The sequence below is a fragment of the Mytilus edulis genome, chromosome 8 (genome assembly GCF_963676685.1).
Source record: "Mytilus edulis chromosome 8, xbMytEdul2.2, whole genome shotgun sequence".
NCBI lineage: Eukaryota > Metazoa > Mollusca > Bivalvia > Mytilida > Mytilidae > Mytilus > Mytilus edulis.
The window spans coordinates 78,784,440-78,804,723 of record NC_092351.1 but is presented as its reverse complement, the minus strand read 5'-3'; positions in this window follow the sequence as shown (position 1 = coordinate 78,804,723).

The window sequence follows — 20,284 nt, the reverse complement described above, 5'->3', positions numbered from 1 at the left end:
TATAATAACATATTGTTCACTACTTTATACACAAGATACAATAAGATAAGTATATATATATGGAATCGAACACACCTTTCGTTTAGAGCAGTAGAACTAAGTACATCTTCCTAAAATTTTTCGATAAAGAGTTTAATTTTCGTTTTGCATATATACTTTATATCCGAGCGTAGCAGAAGAAATTTTAATTCGTTTTTCATGTGCAGTTTTAGCAAGGCCTGTATAGACTGTACATTCAGTTTAATTTTATCGAATTTGCATTTATTACGTATTTTCCAAATAGCCCATTTGAAATAAAGTATTATTGCATTAACAATGGAATTATTCGAATTCTCTGTACAAGTTCCTAATAAAATATCTTTTTCAACGAGAACCTCGTCGCTTATAAGGTTACAAAGTTGTAAATTTCTAACAACCATTTCTATTAATGGTTTAACATTGATACATTGATAAAATAAATGCTCAAGAGTTTCAATATTATTAATTTCATCACATAAGTGACATTTTCCATTTGACATGTGCATTATTTTCAGTCTGTTTTCAGTATATATAATCCTGTGTATACATTTCCATTGAAATTCTTTAACTTTTCTATTAATATCCATTTTACTTAGATTTAGCCAAATTTTTTCCCAATTTATATACTCCCTATACAAATTTTCCCATTTTGTTTGACACTTAGGGGTCTCAGTTATGTTAATGTTTAATTGAACATATTTTAATGTCAAATCCTTGATTTTAATAATTTTATTGTCTGGATTTAAAAATTCAAGGTTTTCAGACATTTTTATTTTGTTGCTTTTTAAAGCAGGTTGATCATCGTTATTTTTTAAAATCTGCATGAATGTTTGTGGTATGGAACTTTTAATTCGTGAATATTCCGAAATACAATTACGTTTATCTATTAATTGTCTATATATTTCATTGCACGATTTAAAATCTTTGGTATTATCGTCCCATATATCACCAATAGTTTTGATATGACTTTTTGAAAAGGAAGAATAAAATAAAGATTTGCCCTGAAATAAAATATTTGAGTTTCCAAATAATCGCTGTTTCTTTACTTCCATTTCGTTAAATATACCCTGTGTGATCTTTGTCAATTTTGACCACGATTGTAAAGCGCTTTTGTAATAATATGGTAGGTTTTTTATCTCAAGACCTGAAAGGTCAGAACATTTACACAGAAAAAGTTCATCCTCAAATTTCTTATCACATTTTTTTAACCAAAATTTACCTATTGCATTCCAACTAGATAATGGCTTATGTAATATCGAATATAAAGATTTGATATATTTACTTTCTATCCAACTATCTAAATTTACCATCCCCATGCCCCCCTTTTTAACATCTAAACAACAAACCTTCCGGTCTACTTGATTCACTTTCCCATCCCAAATAAAATTCCATATTATCTTATTCAATTCTTTTTTGTATTTTTCGGGTATACCTCTTATTTCTAACTCATATCCACACACTGATATAATTAAATTTTTAATAATAAGGACAGTTTGTCATTAGGAGACCAAGAAATGGGAACTTTCCAGAAAACTAGATTCCATACAGGGTAATTGACAGGTTTGTGTTGGCAAAATAAAAGAATATAGTCATTTAAGTAGTACAAGTTAGTGTATAATGAGGGGTTACATGCTACTGGCATAATTAAGCAATGTGACAATATACTTAAATCTCATGAATCATATGATTTGGATTAAATGGATTAGTTCTTGAAGGTATTCACCCATGTACAATGTATTCATAATACAACATGCACAAGAAGGTATTGTTTGGGTTGGACAAAATCAATCAATCAACAGGGATATAAGTATATCAACTCTACAAGAGCTTAACCCAATTAACTTGGGCTTTATCATGTTTATCATATACAATGTACATGTGTCATGTGTATTACAAATGTAATACTGTTACAAAGTGCAATTGATTACAAACAAAGCCATGACTTTCTTTAACAAGTTTTCTAAATACTTTGATATTAATGAGATGGAGTTTATAGAGAGAATCGCTCTGTTCAAGCAAATTAATAAGCTTAAATGCAACAGTCTCTTACTGTAGCAAGTTTGCCATATATGTTGATCAATCATCATGTATTGAATTTAAAAAAAGAGAGAAATATATTTTCTTAATTTATTCCATTCACAACTTAAACAGTTAAAATTGTAATAAATACATTGTACATGTAATGATTTATATCATACAGAGAGGGAAGAATTGATAGTATCATTTGAAGACATTTCCATTTCAGGCCTTCTTTTTCAATCAAATCAAACAAAATCCCCCCCTTTTTTTCCTTTTTATCTCAACTTTAATTAAAGAGGGGTGAGCAGGAGTCTTTTGATAATTTTCCTCTTCCCTAACCCTTCCAATTCCATCTCCCTACTCCCCTCCCCCTCAATTTCGCATGTTCCCTGCCAACCCCTCCCTCAACAGCTAAAGGTCGCAATGTACATTAACTGTGTTAACCAACCTATTTATATCAATATTATATGATTACAAAAAATTTGTCCGAGATGACTATGACGTCCAACGGCTGTTTTGCCAGACAAACTGGGGTCGTGCCGAGGGCCCAAGCTTTTCTCTCGATGTTTGACAAAACAGCCGTTGGATGTCAGAGTAATCTCGGACTCACAAAAAGTATGCCTAAATACATTATTTTACTATCTAATTTACGCACCATGAGAGTTTGAAGCCGACAGACTGTTAAAGATCTATTTCGTTTCCATCTTCACCATCGGATGTAGAAAATGGTGGCTTCTTTATTCAGTTACCGATTCAGCACCGGCAATCCTCTGGCTCTGACTTACAGGTTCATACATGTATGATTGTACTGACATAGTTAGTTTAACCTTGGGAATGTCTATCTGTTCACGTTCATCGTCTGTGAATCGATAGTCCATAGTTGTATCGTTGTATTGTCGTTCACATATTCGCGGCCATGCTTGTTTGTTTACATAATGAGAGGACACATATGACGTCACCAGCATTCCGGAACAAAGGGAGATAATCATGTTGCACTTTCCCCGATGAACCATGAAGTTACCTGTTTTATAGGTATAACGAGGACACACAAACGACTACCAATATTTTTTTTAGTATTTATTTTAACCAATTTATTAAAATATGAAACAAAAAAAGTTTTTAAAAACCTTTGCATTTCACCTTTAAAGAAAAAAATATTATTAAAATTAAAACAGAAAGAAACATCAGTTACCCAGAAGCTAAACAGATAGCTTCTGTTTCGAATGATCTCCTTGTTTCAAACAGACCATCGTACGCCAGCAAAGTTGTCCGTTCATTCAGTCACGAGAATACACAAACTCGCATGACTTGGCCAATTGATGCGGACAATTTTACAATGCTGCCTGTTGAAACAGAACCTACCGATAAAATATTAATTCCAAGAATACCAACATCTTCCAAAACCAGTACTCAGTCAACTCAATCTTCCCTACAGAGCTCAATATCATCAACAACAAAAAATGAGAAAAAGAAATCAAATAAAAAAGAAACAGTAGAAATACACAATTGGAGCGGTGAATCTGTCTGGGATCTTCCCACTGACATAGATGATTCTTCCACCTCAAAAAGTCTTCCTTCATCTTCATCTAAGAAGTTAACTCCTTCGTCCAGTACAAAGTCTACTAGAGCCCCATCTCCTCTTCGTTCTCCAGAAAAGAAGGATGTCCAAAAGAAGCCAATAAATACATCCTCTCAGAAGTCTTATGATTTGAGGTCGCGGGGTAGGGGTCGAGGCGGAGTAAAACCAGCTGCGTGTGGTCCTGGAGATCGACGACTCTCCTCACACAACAGATTTTCAACACTTGCCGACGAAACTGAAATGGAAATCGAAAGTGTTCCGCCACCCGAAAGATCACAATCTCAGGGTGAGCGAAATAAGAATGCTGGCAAACTCGACAGCATTCGCCCTTCTATTATTAAATAATGTCAAATATCATCCAATGGAATTGCCGAGGTCTTAAAATAAATCTTCTCGAGTTAACACTTCTAGTTCAGTCATTTTTACCTATTGCATTTTGTCTTCAAGAAACTCATCTAAAAGAAAGTGACAATATATCTCTAAAAGGATACAACATGTATAGCACATTTTCTAAAGTAGATGAACGTGCTGCAGGCGGATCATCCATTTTTGTAAAGGACAACGTCATTCATAGCACAGTCCAACTCACCACGGATCTGCAAGCAGTTGCAATTCGTTTATCATTAGACAAAACAATTACTTTATGTTCGATATATATTCCACCCAATTCAATTATAGATAAAGCAAAACTCAAAAACCTCACTGATCAATTACCCTCACCATTTATACTTATGGGCGACTTCAATGCTCACAATCCATTATGGGGTAGCAAGACTCATAATGCCAAAGGTAAGATCATTAAGGACTTTGTCTGTCAAGAAGGATTATGCATTTTTAATGATGGATCTAATACGTATCTTCATTTTGGAAACGGGTCTTACTCTTCTATCGATATCACTATTTGCGATCCCTCTCTGCTTCTGGATTATTCATGGCGTGTTCATGATGATCTATGTGGAAGTGATCACTTTCCAATAGTACTTGAACATCTTTTTACTTCTGCCCAACAGAGAGTACCACGTTGGAAACTTGACAAGGCGGACTGGTCCTTGTTTGAGAATCTCTGTCAAGCGGAACTTCAGTCAAAGATGTTTGAGACTGTACAAGATCCAATTTTAACTTTTAATACAGTTTTAACGTCAATTGCTGACAGAACTATTCCTAAGACCTCGGCAAATCCGAAACATCCCAGCAAACCATGGTTTGATGACGCTTGTGATCAAGCCATAGGTGACCGTAAAAAATCTGAAAGACGGTTCAATCAACAACCAACGACGGAAAACTTGAGTAATTTCCGTATTTTTCGCGCTAAGGCACGGCGGACTTGTAGGCAAGCCCGACGAACATCCTGGAAAAAATTTGTCTCGGGGATTACATCTCGCACTCCGATGACAAAAGTTTGGAATATGGTAAACAAAATAAAAGGTAAAAATTCTAAAGCCATTGTAAAACATTTGAAAGACGGCAATGATTTATTAACATCTGAAAAGGATATTGCCAACAAGCTTGGTGAAACTTTTGCGAAGTCTTCTTCTTGTAACAACTACAGGGAAGACTTTAAAAAAGTTAAAAAACAAAAAGAAAAAATTAAATTAAACTTTAAATCAAAAAATGGTGAAAATTATAATAAACTATTTTCTCTTGAAGAACTTAAAACATCTCTGTCAAAAGCCCATGATACAGCTTGTGGGCCTGATAATATTCACTACCAACTCTTAAAACACTTGCCAGATTCCTCGCTAGAAGCTCTCTTGCAGCTCATGAATAACATCTGGGAATCTGGTGATTTACCATCAATCTGGAAGCTTGCAACCGTCGTGCCTATTCCAAAACCAAGTAAAGATCATACGGATCCTATTAATTATCGACCAATTGCTCTTACCAGTTGTGTCTGTAAAACACTCGAACGGATGGTCAATGATCGCCTTGTTTGGTTCTTGGAATCCAATGGGCTATTAGCCAATATCCAGTGTGGATTCCGACAGGGCCGCAGTACTCTTGATCATCTTGTTCGATTCGAATCATTTGTCCGTAATGGTTTTGCGAAAAATGAACATGTGGTGTCGGTCTTTTTCGACCTTGAGAAGGCCTATGATACTGCATGGAAATATGGTATTTTAAAAGATCTATTTGATATGGGGTTGAAAGGCAATATGCCTAATTTTATTTCTAATTTTCTCTCTAACAGACAATTTAATGTTAGAGTTAATTCGACCATGTCTGATCTGTATGATCAAGAGATGGGTGTCCCTCAGGGCAGTATTTTATCTGTTACATTATTTAGTCTTAAAATCAACAGCCTTGTTGAAGTTTTAAAAAGTAATATTGAAGGTTCATTGTACGTTGATGATTTTTTAATATGTTACAGAGGCAAAAATATGAATAACATTGAAAGACAATTACAATTATGTCTTGGCAGAATTGAAAAATGGGCCTCGGAAAATGGTTTTAAATTTTCCACGTCAAAAACGGTCGGGATGCATTTTTGTAACAAAAGAAAATTGCATCTTGATCCAAAACTAACTTTGTACGGCAACCCAATTAAAATGGTTGATGAAACCAAATTTCTTGGTTTACTTTTCGATAAAAAGTTAACCTTTCTACCCCATATCAAAATGTTAAAAGCGAGATGTTTAAAAACTTTAGATATTTTAAAAGTTGTCGGCAGCACTGACTGGGGTGCTGATAGCAACATTTTACTCAATTTATATAGATCTCTTGTTAGATCTAAACTAGATTATGGTTCTATAGTGTACGGCTCTGCAAGGAAGTCCTATATACAGATTCTCGATGCTGTGCATCACCAAGGTTTGCGTCTCTGTCTTGGCGCATTTAAAACCTCACCAGTTGAGAGTCTGTATGTAGAGGCTGATGAGCACTCCCTCACTGACAGACGTTTGAAGCTTGGACTTCAATATGCTGTCAAACTAAAAGCCCATTCAGATAATCCTGTCTACAGCTGTTTTTAATCCGATTTATGAAGATATTTTTGCAAAACATGAAAATAAAATTCCTCCGTAAGGTTTACGTTTAAAACCACATTTAGTTTCTTTTGATTTAAAATCCGTTGCTCAAGTTCAAACTCCCTCCGGTGGATCGCTATCCTTGCCGTGGTCGGAGGGCTTGCGTGTCTCAGTGACCCCAAGAGCTATGCCAACTGGAGCTTCGTCTCCTGGTAGGGTTACCCATGCTGGACAGGTCGAAGGGTAGAGAACAGACTAAAGTGATCCGAACATCGTGAGATGCCCGATGTTTTAAATAAAATAGGCTCTCCAACCCGTTTGCCGTGGGTTGCTACCCGTGTCGGTGGTTGACGAGGGCTATAGCCAGACTCCTTACGGTCAGAAAATACCCGGACGGACGAGACTATAGTTCAATAAGCTGCTTTGGCTTCGAAATCATCTAAACGGGAGGTCGGATGGACCCGGTTCGATCAATCGGCTGGTCATGTCGAGCCCTTCAGTTAATCCTCAACAATAAGCTTTCTTGTAACAATTTTCATAATATACACATGTGTTTTAAATTAAGCTATTTATATTTCGGATAACTGAAGAAGGCGATGGCTCATGGGTCAATCAAGTGGTACGCTTTCTTTTTCGCTTGATGGATACGCTCTTGGAACATCTGGTGCTTTCCGCAGTGGATCTTAGGTGCTGATTTTAAGGACCAGCTACATTATATTTAGAGCTCGTTTTCAGCATTAGCACTTGATCCACGGAAACACAGCATCGCCCTTGTAGGCACTCCGAGGTGGGTGGATGACAAGAATGGTGAATCTTTCTCCTTTCATATGGCACAACAAAACAAACCCTCTAAATCAGCTTTAATACATAAGAAAAGAAAATGTGATGATTCAGAGCCCTGTCGGGAAGATGACAGTTGGCCCAGATTTATTGTAATAAAAGGAACAGATGAAAAACCAATTTCAAAAATATCGCCCTTTGTAATTCACAAACAAATTCAAAGCGTTGCTGGTACTGATAAAAAAGTTTCAAAAATGAGATCTGGCAATTTGTTGGTTGAATGTTCCAACAAAAGTCAATCAACAAATTTACTAACAATGACTACAATAACAAACTTTCCCGTTTCTGCCTCTCCTCATAACAGTTTGAACAGCTGTAAGGGGATCATTCGAGACAGAAGTCAATACCTTGGTGACCTTACCGTGGAAGAAATCGGTGAGGAACTTTCAAGCCAAGGTGTAACTGATGTTATTAGATTTCAAATTAAAAAGAATGGCAATATAATCAAATTAAATACATATCTTTTGACCTTTAGAACTCCAACTCCTCCTCCATCTATTACTTTAGGTTGCTTCGGAATCAGAGTTGACATGTTTATCCCTAACCCAATTCGATGCTTTACTTGTCAAAAGTTTGGGCATGGAAGCAAACAATGTCGTGGTAAGCAGAGATGCTTCAAGTGTTCTGACGAAGGACACGAGGGAACAAACTGTAACTCTGAATCTTCTAAATGCGTAAACTGTGGTGAATCCCATTTTTCATCGTCTAGGGACTGCCCTGTTTACCTTAAAGAAAAAAATATTATTAAAATTAAAACAGAAAGAAACATCAGTTACCCAGAAGCTAAACAGATAGCTTCTGTTTCGAATGATCTCCTTGTTTCAAACAGACCATCGTACGCCAGCAAAGTTGTCCGTTCATTCAGTCACGAGAATACACAAACTCGCATGACTTGGCCAATTGATGCGGACAATTTTACAATGCTGCCTGTTGAAACAGAACCTACCGATAAAATATTAATTCCAAGAAAACCAACATCTTCCAAAACCAGTACTCAGTCAACTCAATCTTCCCTACAGAGCTCAATATCATCAACAACAAAAAATGAGAAAAAGAAATTAAATAAAAAAGAAACAGTAGAAATACACAATTGGAGCGGTGAATCTGTCTGGGATCTTCCCACTGACATAGATGATTCTTCCACCTCAAAAAGTCTTCCTTCATCTTCATCTAAGAAGTTAACTCCTTCGTCCAGTACAAAGTCTACTAGAGCCCCATCTCCTCTTCGTTCTCCAGAAAAGAAGGATGTCCAAAAGAAGCCAATAAATACATCCTCTCAGAAGTCTTATGATTCGAGGTCGCGGGGTAGGGGTCGAGGCGGAGTAAAACCAGCTGCGTGTGGTCCTGGAGATCGACGACTCTCCTCACACAACAGATTTTCAACACTTGCCGACGAAACTGAAATGGAAATCGAAAGTGTTCCGCCACCCGAAAGATCACAATCTCAGGGTGAGCGAAATAAGAATGCTGGCAAACTCGACAGCATTCGCCCTTCTATTATTAAATAATGTCAAATATCATCCAATGGAATTGCCGAGGTCTTAAAATAAATCTTCTCGAGTTAACACTTCTAGTTCAGTCATTTTTACCTATTTCATTTTGTCTTCAAGAAACTCATCTAAAAGAAAGTGACAATGTATCTCTAAAAGGATACAACATGTATAGCACATTTTCTAAAGTAGATGAACGTGCTGCAGGCGGATCATCCATTTTTGTAAAGGACAACGTCATTCATAGCACAGTCCAACTCACCACGGATCTGCAAGCAGTTGCAATTCGTTTATCATTAGACAAAACAATTACTTTATGTTCGATATATATTCCACCCAATTCAATTATAGATAAAGCAAAACTCAAAAACCTCACTGATCAATTACCCTCACCATTTATACTTATGGGCGACTTCAATGCTCACAATCCATTATGGGGTAGCAAGACTCATAATGCCACAGGTAAGATCATTGAGGACTTTGTCTGTCAAGAAGGATTATGCATTTTTAATGATGGATCTAATACGTATCTTCATCCTGGAAACGGGTCTTATTCTTCTATCGATATCACTATGTGCGATCCCTCTCTGCTTCTGGATTATTCATGGCGTGTTCATGATGATCTATGTGGAAGTGATCACTTTCCAATAGTACTTGAACATCTTTTTACTTCTGCCCAACAGAGAGTACCACGTTGGAAACTTGACAAGGCGGACTGGTCCTTGTTTGAGAATCTCTGTCAAGCGGAACTTCAGTCAAAGATGTTTGAGACTGTACAAGATCCAATTTTAACTTTTAATACAGTTTTAACGTCAATTGCTGACAGAACTATTCCTAAGACCTCGGCAAATCCGAAACATCCCAGCAAACCATGGTTTGATGACGCTTGTGATCAAGCCATAGGTGACCGTAAAAAAATCTGAAAGACGGTTCAATCAACAACCAATGACGGAAAACTTGAGTAATTTCCGTATTTTTCGCGCTAAGGCACGGCGGACTTGTAGGCAAGCCCGACGAACATCCTGGAAAAAATTTGTCTCGGGGATTACATCTCGCACTCCGATGACAAAAGTTTGGAATATGGTAAACAAAATAAAAGGTAAAAATTCTAAAGCCACTGTAAAACATTTGAAAGACGGCAATGATTTATTAACATCTGAAAAGGATATTGCCAACAAGCTTGGTGAAACTTTTGCGAAGTCTTCTTGTAACAACTACAGGGAAGACTTTAAAAAAGTTAAAAAACAAAAAGAAAAAATTAAATTAAACTTTAAATCAAAAAATGGTGAAAATTATAATAAACTATTTTCTCTTGAAGAACTTAAAACATCTCTGTCAAAAGCCCATGATACAGCTTGTGGGCCTGATAATATTCACTACCAACTCTTAAAACACTTGCCAGATTCCTCGCTAGAAGCTCTCTTGCAGCTCATGAATAACATCTGGGAATCTGGTGATTTACCATCAATCTGGAAGCTTGCAACCGTCTTGCCTATTCCAAAACCAAGTAAAGATCATACGGATCCTATTAATTATCGACCAATTGATCTTACCAGTTGTGTCTGTAAAACACTCGAACGGATGGTCAATGATCGCCTTGTTTGGTTCTTGGAATCCAATGGGCTATTAGCCAATATCCAGTGTGGATTCCGACAGGGCCGCAGTACTCTTGATCATCTTGTTCGATTCGAATCATTTGTCCGTAATGGTTTTGCGAAAAATGAACATGTGGTGTCGGTCTTTTTCGACCTTGAGAAGGCCTATGATACTGCATGGAAATATGGTATTTTAAAAGATCTATTTGATATGGGGTTGAAAGGCAATATGCCTAATTTTATTTCTAATTTTCTTTCTAACATACAATTTAATGTTAATTCGACCATGTCTGATCTGTATGATCAAGAGATGGGTGTCCCTCAGGGCAGTATTTTATCTGTTACATCATTTAGTCTTAAAATCAACAGCCTTGTTGAAGTTTTAAAAAGTAATATTGAAGGTTCATTGTACGTTGATGATTTTTTAATATGTTACAGAGGCAAAAATATGAATAACATAGAAAGACAATTACAATTATGTCTTGGAAGAATTGAAAAATGGGCCTCGGAAAATGGTTTTAAATTTTCCACGTCAAAAACGGTCGGGATGCATTTTTGTAACAAAAGTAAATTGCATCTTGATCCAGAACTCACTTTGTACGGCAACCCAATTAAAATGGATGATGAAACCAAATTTCTTTGGTTAATTTTCGATAAAAAGTTAACCTTTCTACCCCATATCAAAATGTTTAAATCGAGATGTTTAAAAGCTTTTGATATTTTAAAAGTTGTCGGCAGCACTGACTGGGGTGCTGATCGCAACATTTTACTTAATTTATATAGATCTCTAGTTAGATCTAAACTAGATTATGGCTCTATAGTGTATGGCTCTGCAAGGAAGTCCTACATACAGATTCTCGATGCTGTGCATCACCAAGGTTTGCGTCTCTGTCTTGGCGCATTTAAAACCTCACCAGTTGAGAGTCTGTATGTAGAGGCTGATGAGCACTCACTCTCTGACAGACGTTTGAAGCTTGGACTTCAATATGCTGTCAAACTAAAAGCCTATTCAGATAATCCTGCCTACAGCTGTGTTTTTAATCCGATTTATGAAGATAATTTTGCAAAACATGAAAATAAAATTCCTCCGTTAGGTATACGTTTAAAACCACATTTAGCTTCTTTTGATTTAAAATCTGTTGCTCAATTTAAAACTTGCAAATGTCCTCCATGGGAACTTCCCAAACCAAAAATGATATTTGATCTCCGTGAACACAATAAAAATAAAACAAATCCTCTTTTAATTCAGCAACACTATGCTGAAATTAAAGCCGATTATCTAGATTTTTCAACTGTCTATACTGATGGATCAAAAGATGGTGACAGAGGTGCATCTGCTGCTGTCTTCAGGGACAGAGCTGCAACTCTCCGTTTGCCATCTGATGCATCAATATTAACTGCTGAAGCTGAAGCAATAATTTTGGCTTTGAAAATTATTGCTTTTTCAGATAAATCCAAATTTATTATATGTTCGGATTCACTTTCATGCTTACAAGCTATACGAAATACTAAAATTAAAAACCCAACAATTCTCAAAATTTTATATGTAATGAGGAATTTAAAAAATTTTCTGAAAGAAATAATATTTCTATGGGTTCCGAGTCATGTTGGAATCCTTGGAAACACAGCTGTAGACCTTGAGGCAAAAAATGCCCTGGATGACCCTTTATCTAACTGTGATATACCATATACTGATTTTAAATCTAATATTAGAGAATATGTTTTTAATATATTGAAAAATAAATGGAGTAAAAAAGATGATAATAAATTGCATGAAATTAAACCTTATTTAGGCAAACCTTTTCATAATATTATGTGCAGAAAAGATCAGTGTGTTATTACTAGATGTCGTATTGGTCATACTAGAATAACACACGAGTATCTTTTAAAAAATGAAGATGAACCACAATGTGTTCCTTGCAACTGCAAGTATACTATTAAACATGTTTTAATTAATTGTATTGACTTTGCTGATATTCGTAAGAAGCATTTCAATGTCAATAATATGTATGATTTATTCAAAAATGTTCCATTTACAAATACTGTTGCATTTTTAAAAGAAATTGGAATTTATTATAGAATATAAAACTGTTATTATATTTAAATCGTTTTTAATTTTGATCACGTTATTTTACTGTTGATTTTTATTTGTATATAATCAATTTGCTGTAGTCAAGAATTTTAGTATATTGAAGGACGTTTTGTCTTATTTTAAAGATTGATTGATTGATTGTTGGTTGCTTTACGCCGCATTAGCACAAAAAGTCTATATCGCGGCGAGAGCTAATTCGAATATTTTTACAATTTAAAATATGCTTTAAATTGTAAAAATATTCGAATTAGCTCTCGCCGCGATATAGACTTTTTGTGCTAATGCGGCGTAAAGCAACCAACAATCAATCAATCAATCTTTTTTTCTGATATTTTTTGGACAACAAATCAAAAGATAGCATTACAGTTTTAGACCAAGACCATAATTGTTCTGTAAGTGAAAACATAGAGGGACATTTTTTTTATTTTACACGTTACTTCAGATACTTTCCAATTGCCAAATGATTGCAGAGCCTGCTCAGTATCAGATTGATTTTAACTGGTGCAAGGTTTCCTTGGCATATGCGTCATGCGCGCACCGCGTTTCAAAGAAAGGAGTGGAGCATGACCTACAGTGGAATATACAGGAGGTTAACTCAATATATTTCAATTAAATTCTTTCGTGTTTTAAATAATGGCTGACACACATCATTTTGCACATCATGGTGTTATTGTTGGTGGTTTGTTTTATACCGTGTAGCGGATTATTTATGCGGGGTATACATATTGGATAATATTCGTGTATAGAACAAAATCGACAAAATAAAAAAAAATCGCCAATATAAAAGGCCACATGCAAAGGTACTGATAAAAGTTTTGAAACAGCCAAAATTATAACCGCCAATTTTTTTGTATCTTATTCAATGAAAATCGCAAAACTTTACACCTGCGTAAATAACCCGTTATACGGTATGAGTTCCATGAACACTCACGATTCACGTATGATTTCGCTATCTAATGAAGTGTGATTTGACAATTGTCGCATGTTTGAATTCAATAGGATACCAGTATATTTGTATGCTTGTAATAAGTTACTGATTCATTATGTTAACAATATGGTTGCTGTTTTTGCATTTTAGTCTAAAAAAAACCGGCATTACTTTAAAAATTGACTGAAGATTGATATGAATTTGATGTTCGTTCAACAACAAAAAAAGTCGAGATCAGTCTCTAAACTGATTAAAAACTAATTTATTTTCGTATGTAATTGCTTGTTGCGAGGATATGCGAATTAGTCACACAACACACGATCATCATGTTACTTTGTGTATCTAAACTGTTGAACTTACTACACGCAAAAAAAAATATTTATGGACACTTGTTTAATTCTGTCGATTTTGTAAACCATGCATTGTGCTTTCAAAATATAAAACAGACAAGACTTTTATGAGTGATAAAGCATATGATGAAGTAATTATAGCCGGCTATTCATTTATTTTAATGACAAAATTGCATTTTCTTCATCATCAAAAACAACCGTTAGAGCTATGGACGTGGAATTCAAATTCTTTTGAGGATATTTTTTACAAAAAGTCTGCTTTATCACAACAAAAATAATGTGTAATGCAAAATTTCTAGACATTTGTAGACGTATTTAGAAAGAGAGTGGGATTTTTAGAAACCGTCTAAAAGTGTTTTTGGGAACAAATCTAACAACGGACATAAACATTATTATAGAGGAAGTAATTAGACATGGGTATATTTATGCCAAAGAACTCCTTGAAAAAATTTGAAATGCATACCTTATTACAAAAAAAAAACCAGGTGTAATTGACGAAAACAACAAAACTGATATCAGCACATAAAGTAATAAACTAAAACTAACTCCAGTCTCCGTTTTCACACAAAGAAAACGTCCATCATTGTATGTCGTCTGTGTCAAAGGAAATTAGGGAGAAGATGCTTCAGAATTTGAGAGATTTTCACAAACTCAACATTAAAGCCCGAACGGAAGAAGTGGTTAATACCATCCTACAATTAATAGACAACATGAATTATATCGACCCAGCAAAACAGTTAAACGTATTTTAAAACCGAAGATAAATGTACAGGCAAGAGAAAAAGCAAAGAAAGACTCATCCTTAGAGAGATAATTAATAGTAAGGAACTCTTTGCAAACCACCATGGAGCTATCTATAATCGTTCCCCGTGACCATGAGGCCCATATATTTCAGATGCCACATATGAAGGGAGGACAGGTTTTACAGCTGAAAAAGAAACCCGGATGGTAAAAGACATTTTGGACATTTCGTGATTTATTTGGACTTCCAAAATAAATATAAGGGAATCTGTTCATTATATGCATTTACTTCATTTCATGTTTAAATATTAGCTGAATTGTTTAAAAATAGATATATATGTTTGTCAAGAATAATGTATATGTTTCATATAAATTGGTTTAAAGGGGGGAAGGAATGTAACAATTTTGCTATAAGATAAAGGATAATTATCTCCCTTGCGCTCATTTAAGGTGGCACAATACACAAATTTTTTCACTCCATTTCATCCTTCTTTATATTTTATAATTGAGGTACCAAAAGAAAGATTAATCTTTCAAATTGTGATAATTTCATTATGACATAATTATTATATATATAATTAGTTGCTATAGTGTGATGTCCACACTTGAATGAAGTTAGCGTCTTTGTTCTTAATAGCATCCCAAAGTATTTTATAGATTCTTGTACAACACAGCTTGACCTCCAAAACTGTGTCTATGAATAACAATGAAGCTAAATTCATTCAAGTATGGACATCACAATATGGCAACCAATTACATAACAATTAATTATGTAATAATTATGTCATAATGAAATGTTCATAATTTGAAAGATTAATCTTTTTTCTTTCTTTTGGTACCTCATTTATAAAATTTAAAGAAAGATGGGTGGAATTACATCAGTTTAAAGATGTCTGATTGGGGATGAAAAATCTTTGTATTGTGCTACCTTGATTTTATCATTTGTTTAATACTGTTTAAGTAACTTAAAGTTGTAATGCATGATATTTATAGATTATCACTTTTTATAATTAACCGTAAATTTTGTTGGAAAAATTAAAAGTATATTTGAATATTTTTTTTTGTTTTTGAATAAGGAAAACTTATATGTAACCTTTATACCGTAAATAATTAGTTTAGTTATATCATCTAAGTTCAATTAATAGTGTCTTCAGACCAGTAGCTTATGTAAAGCTCACATATATTTATAATCAGTTTTTACTGACGCTAGGTTTTTCTAGGTATAGATCAAATATGTAGAAAAGTTAATTCCATAATATTGAAAGTCCTTTTCCTTTTCATATGTATTACCACATCGTGTTCTTTTAAATTCTTTAACATTCCAAATAAATAAGTATTCAATACAGTTTTAAATATAAATCAAAAGCTACAAATAATAAGTAACTTCAAAAACGGGTTATAAAACTTTGGGTCCACTCGAATACTCAATTTATCATGAAATGTCAGTAATTGTTATACTACGCAGAAAATTATTTTACTATTGTTAAAGTTATAAACTGTAACTTACCTTTTAGACCAGTTCACATTTGTTGATTTTGTATACTGCCTTTGTTACAATACATCATGTTTATTTAATAAAAATATATCATCTTTTTTTATCTTTTTATCCTACTTCCATAGCTCATCAGTTCCAGAAGAATAACTTTAAGACTGATATAGTCTAATGATCTCACTTATCATCCATCGTCAACACACTATATAGCTATTAGTATATATGGTGAATAGAGTCATATATCTCGGTTATTAACACGACAGAAATAACGAACTAGAGGGGACGGAAGAATCCAAGCCCGACCCTCCTGTTACAGTCGGATAGGAAGAAATTTTGTCGTTCAATGTTTATACAAAACAATTTTATAATAATTTCACATGGGGAAAGTTGGCAGGCAGGGTTTAGAAATCAAAAGTATGTTGGAATTAATTTCAGAAATAAACCGAGGTTTAAATTTGTCCAGCAGTTCTTTGGAATTTCTAAGAAACAACCTTATAAAGTACAGAGTCACGTCATAAGAACCAAAGAAACACAATAAGTCGCATAATTAAAACACATCAGTAAAAATAAAAGATAATACACAATCATTGACGGGATGTATAAGTACCGAGCCACGTCAATCGCTGGAAAACAACAAAGATTAAAAATAATATTAATAATAGGACAATGATAAATGAAAGACAAATATAGCATGTTGTTATGATGATAAACAACGTCAGTACGCAGAATCTATACACACAGACCATCATGTGTTATCCCAAACAACAAAAATTGAGGAACAAATCATGGTTGCAAACGATTTTTTTGCTCGCCGGCAATGTTTTTGTATACAATCCACTGAATGAGGACAGAAAATATCATGCATACGCAACTTTTATATAAATTTTTAAATCCATTAGATGAAAAATTTAATGTGTCGAAAAAGTTCGTTTTGTACGATTTTGATTTATACATTCAGCTAAATTTAAAATATGGCGGAACACAACAAACGATCAGTTCGGTATGAACATGCATATATTTATTAAGGAATTTAGTCTTTCCCAACAATGTAAGTACATTTTTTCATTCATTTTTTTTTGTCTTTTATTGGTACATGTTTATTTTTGTAGTGTAGCGTGTATGCTATTTTTTTGATTTTCGCAATATTCTTTCCGCCGTCAAATCAGGGCGGAAAGTGCTAAAGGAAAATGATCAAATACGATATGACTTCGCATTAGACAAAACTAAAATAATGAAATTATCAGCATGAAAACGTTAAATAGTGAATATATATTGCAAATGCAATTCCCCCGAGGTGTGACTGGGGTATAGAAATATGGTCACTTGGTCTTCTCCCGACCGGCAGTAAAACGCTTGCCGAAGTGGGGCGTCCGTTTGACTGTGCGGGATGTATCAAGTTCGCAATCACGTCCGGTCCGAAGGGGGGCGTTAAATCCGATGCCTCGTGTAAAGAGAGTGCCACGCTCTTTGCACGTTAAGAACCCTTGCAACAACTCTTTGAGGGGTCCGTAGGTGGCCTGTTGCAAGGCAAATTTTCTGTCCCTATCCAATATACCCTCATTTTTCAGTGGCAGTCCAAATTTCCCCGACCATCATCCCAGATGGCCTCTATTGTATCAATCTACCTATTGTATTTATTGTGAACTTGTTCTCGTCCTGAATATGCATGAAATATTTGCCACTAGACGTTTAGCAACCAACAATCAATCAATTATAGGACTGGTAAAAACGTAGCTACTGTTTCTTTACAGTCATCAGAATTAGGGATGTAGGTTCAAACGAAACCTATTGTTAGCTTCCGTACTAAGTAATGCATAAAATTTGCGGGGTGAGCTTAAAATCTATAAAACTATAGCATGTGTAGTGTAGTATGAACCTATAAATGTAGTATATATTTACATGTAACAGTAAAAGACAAAAGAGATTGCATTTCAATGGCAAATATTTCTTACTATAAATCATCGTTTGACTTGGTTTTTTTTCTAGGTACATTTTAGTTTTCATTTCAACCGCATAAAGGAATAATATTTTTACTCTGAAAAATAATGTCAGATATTTTTTATAGAAAAACTAGTTTTCACGTCCTTCTGAAATTATTTTTTTCTCAGTAAATTCATAATCAAACTTTAAAAAAACAAGAAAATAAAAATATGCCCGATCCAAAAGATGAATGGTTTTGAGCCTTGTAACATGACATACACAGGAAGACATGAATGTAATTTTTCCGTGATATTACCACAATAACACCAGTATCATGCGACATATAATCATGGGTGTAATTTTGCAGTAAAGATTATTGTTTATATAATCCTGGTACCTTAGATAACTATTTACCATAACCCAAATATTAACTGATGTCTTGCATCTTATTTTAAAAGAGGGACGAAAGATACCAAAGGGACAGTCAAACTCATAAATCTAAAACAAACTGACAACGCCATGGCTAAAAATAAAAAAGACAAACAGAAAAACAATAGTACACACGACACAACATAGAAAACTAAAGAATAAACAACACGAACCCCACCAAAAACTAGGGGTGATCTCAGGTGCTCCGGAAGGGTAAGCAGATCCTGCTCCACATGTGGCACCCGTCGTGTTGCTTAAGTGATTACAAATCCGGTAAATAGTCTAATTCGGTAGGTCATATTCATGAAAGGGAAGGGGATTGTAGTTACGACGTAAGGAACATATCCGATATCATTTGTGAAACTGTGGTAGTCAAACTGAAATAATAATCTTGAAATTTATACAAATTAAAACGCTGTCAATAATTGGCATTGGGGCGGAATAAAATACCCAAAACTGTCATTTACTGTAGCTAGAGGTACAGGAAACAAATTAATAATAATCATTGTAATAAATTGTTTGTTATTATACTGCTCTTTAAAGGGCGTCCTTGATTGACAATAAAAAATATTGTATTGTATTGTATTGTATGTTAGGGACATAAATTTGACCCTTCATCAACAGCAGCAATACTGTTCTATAGAAAAAGTCTTTACTGAATTCTTTTCCTGATGCGAGGAATGATTGTTTATCAGCCTCAATAATATTTGCTAAATCACAGATAATTATGCACAGTACACTTGTCTTATTTGAACATTTATAATTTAGTTTTAAAGACACCATAAGGGTTAGTATAACAGACATCATTAGGATTAGTATTACAGACATCAATAGGATTAGTATTACATATATCATTAGGTTAAGTATTACAGACATCATTAGGGTTAGTATAACAGACATCATTATGGTTAGTATTACAGACATCATTAGGGTTAGTATTACAGACATCTTAAGGATTAGTGTTACAGACATCATTAGGATTAGTATTACAGACACCTTTAGGGTTAGTATTACAGACCTCATTAGGGTTAGGATAACAGACATCATAAGGGTTAGTATTACAGACATCATTAGGGTAAGTATTTCAAGCATCCTTAGAATTAGTATTACAGACATCATTAGGGTTAGTATTACATACATCATTAGGGTTAGTATTACAGACATCATAAGGTTTAGTATTACAGACATCATTACGGTTAGTATTACATACATCATTAGGGTTAGAATTACAGACCTCATTAGGGTTAGTATTACAGACATCATTAGTGTTAGTATTACATACATCATTAGGGTTAGTATTACAGAGATCATTATGATTAGTATTACAGACCTCATTAGGGTTAGTATTGCATACATCATTAGGGTTAGTATTACAGACTTCATTAGGGTTAGTATTGCATACATCATTAGTATTAGTATTACAAACATCATTAGGTTTAGTGTTACAGACATCATTAGGATTAGTATTACAGACACCGTTCGGGTTAGTATTACAGACATCATAAGGATTAGTATTACATACATCATTAGGGTTAGAATAACAGACCTCATTAGGGTTAGTATTACAGACATCATTAGGGTTAGTATTACAGATATCATTAGGGTTAGTATAACATACATCATTAAGATTAGTATTACAGACATCATTAGGAATAGTATTACAGACATCATTAGGGTTAGTATTACAGACATCATTAGGGTTAGTATTGCAGACATCATTAGGGTTAGCATTACAGACATCATTAGGATTAGTATTACAGACATCATTAGGGTTAGAATAACAGACCTAATTAGGGTTAGTATTACAGACATCATTAGGGTTATGATT